Here is a 3061-nt window from a genome sequence, read left to right as displayed (position 1 = left end):
TTTTTTTTTTGTAAAGAATGAACTCCCAACACAGTTTGTCTAATTTGATTGTTTTTTTTTTTTATTATTATTATGATGTAGACAAGAACCTGAATCGAACACGACAAAGCAAATCGAGTTAATTATCGATACAGGTGTTACAAGTTATAACCAAGGTCTTGCTTGTGACGATATTATTATTATTATTATTATTATTATTATCATTAGTTGCTAAGCTGCAACCCTAGTTGGAAAAGCAGGATTCTATAAGCCCAAGGACTCCAACAGGGAAAACAGACCAGTGAGGAAAGGAAACAAAGAAAAAATTAATTGTTTAAAAAACAGTAACAATATTGAAATATACATTTCCTATATAAACTATAAAAACTTTAATAAAACAAGAGGAAGAGAAATAATATAGATTAGTGTGCCCGAGTGTCCCCTCAAGCAAGAGAACTCTAACCCAAGACAGTGGAAGGCCGTGTTACAGAGGTTATGGCACTACCCAAGACTAGAAAACAGTGGTTTTATTTCAGTGTCCTTCCCCTAGGAGAGCTGAATCCTGTGATCTGAGTTGCAGACTCTTACGGGCCACCTCGATCCATATCTTATTCAATATTTGAATTATTCAAGTCCCGAGACCATCCATTATATATATTTTCCAATATTTTTTTTACGTCAGTTTTATTTCGCAGGGGTTTAAAGGTTTAAAGACAACTTATGAATGGCAGAGGCAAGGGACAGTGACATTGCCCTATCACGCAGGACAATCCCCTAGAGACTGATCATATATACATATGATCAGCGCCCATGCCCCCTCTCCACCAAAGCTAGGACCAAGGAGAGCCAGACAGTGGCTGCTGATGATCCAGCAGGTAGACCTATAGGCTCCCCCAACCCCCCCCCCCCCTCATTAGCTCATAAGGATAGTGAGGTTACAGCGACCAAAGGAACTAACGAGTTTGAACGGGACTCGAACCCCAGTCCGGCAATCACCAGCCAGGGACGTTACCACATAGGCCAGCACAATCCTTTTTTGTTCTTTTGTATTACCGTGTCCTCCTAAAATTGAGGATGAAAAAGAGGAATAATGAAATTGACATCGTGATATGATTTTATTATTCAAACTCAGTTCAGACCCAATGTACCCACTGAAGAGTAAAAATGTACCACTGAGGGGTGCGGGTACCCCGGGTTAGGAACCCCTGCACTAGAGGATCAAAGGATGCTTAAATATTAAGTAAAACTCCTTTTTGTCTATCAACACCTTTGAGCTAAATTTGTCCATCCAATTCAAAGGCATCAGGTTACAATTTCGGATATGAATACTGTTTTATGACCATAATTAATTTTCAATAATTGGAAAAATATTTTACACGACCTTAACTTACAAACATTCGACTTACAAACATCCGAGTCACAACACTCGACTTACAAACATCCGAGTTACAAACACTCGACTTAAAAACATTCGACTCACAAACAGCCGACTTTACAAACATTCGACTTACAACATCCGACTTACAAACATCCGACTTTCGCAAACATTCTACTTACAAACATTCGACTTACAACATCCGACTTACAAACATTCTACTCACAAACATTCGACTTACAACATCCGATTTACAAACATTCTACTTACAAACATCCGACTTACAACATCCGACTTACAAACATCCGACTTACAAACATTCTACTTACAAACATTCGACTTACAAACATTCGACTTACAAACATTTGACTTACAACATCCGACTTACAAACATTCGACTTACAAACACCCGACGCACAAAATTTGACATGCAAACATTCGACTTACAAGCATCCGACTTTCATTCAACTCACAAACATTCGACTTACAAACATCCGACTTTACAAACATTCTACTTACAAACATTCGACTTACAACAGCCGACTTACAAACATTCTACTCACAAACATTCGACTTACAACAGCCGACTTTTACAAACATTCTACTTACAAACATTCGACTTACAAACATTCTACACACAAACATTTGACTTACAAACATTCGACTTACAACATCCGACTTACAAACATCCGACTTACAAACACCCGACGTACAAAATTTGACATGCAAACATTCTACTTACAAGCATCCGACTTACAAACATCCTACTCACAAACATTCGACTTACAACAGCCGACTTACAAACATTCGACTTACAAACATTCTACTTACAAACATTCTACTCACAAACATTTGACTTACAAACATTTGACTTTACAACATCCGACTTACAAACATTCAACTCACAAACATTCGACTTACAAACATCCGACTTTACAAACATTCAACTCACAAACATTCGACTTACAAACATCCGACTTTACAAACATTCTACTTACAAACATTCGACTTACAACATCCGACTTTCACAAACATTCTACTTACAAACACCCGACTCACAAAATTTGACATGCAAACATTCGACTTACAGGCATCCGACATACAAACATTTGACTGACAAACATCCGACTTACAAACATCCGACTTACAAACATTCGACTTACAAACATCTGACTTACAAACATTATAATTATAAACATCCGACTTACAAACATTCAACTTAAAAATATCCTACTTTCAAACATCCTACTTACAATCATCCGACTTACAAACACTCGGAGACAACCACAAATCCAACTAAAAAACCAAAGATAGAGAAATACAGTAATAAAACAATATCATATTATTTAATACAGTAAGCAAAATGACATTTGTAATAACCTAATACCTATTTCATATGAAACCAAACTATTGGTTGACTTTTTTAGCTGGAAATCATAGGCATAAAATTCAGGTTAGGCCTACCATAGACCAAAATTTTACAAAATCTTACAAAAAAAATCGACTTACAAACAGCTTCTTGGAACTAATTAAGGAGTTTGGGACCTTATGTATATGAAAGCCACCATTAATTTATCAGAAGACTTAAATGTTTTCAACAAATTAATGTCATGAAAAAGAAGTATTTTCGTAGTCACTTGATCATGCTCTTCGCACTCCCCAAGAGAGATTAGTTCACCAAACGTTTAACTGGGCTCCACAAGGCAC

This window comes from Palaemon carinicauda, chromosome 31 (assembly GCF_036898095.1).
Source record: "Palaemon carinicauda isolate YSFRI2023 chromosome 31, ASM3689809v2, whole genome shotgun sequence".
Classification (NCBI taxonomy): Eukaryota; Metazoa; Arthropoda; class Malacostraca; order Decapoda; family Palaemonidae; genus Palaemon; species Palaemon carinicauda.
The sequence above is the reverse complement of the archived record's forward strand: the minus strand, read 5'-3'. Positions refer to the sequence as shown.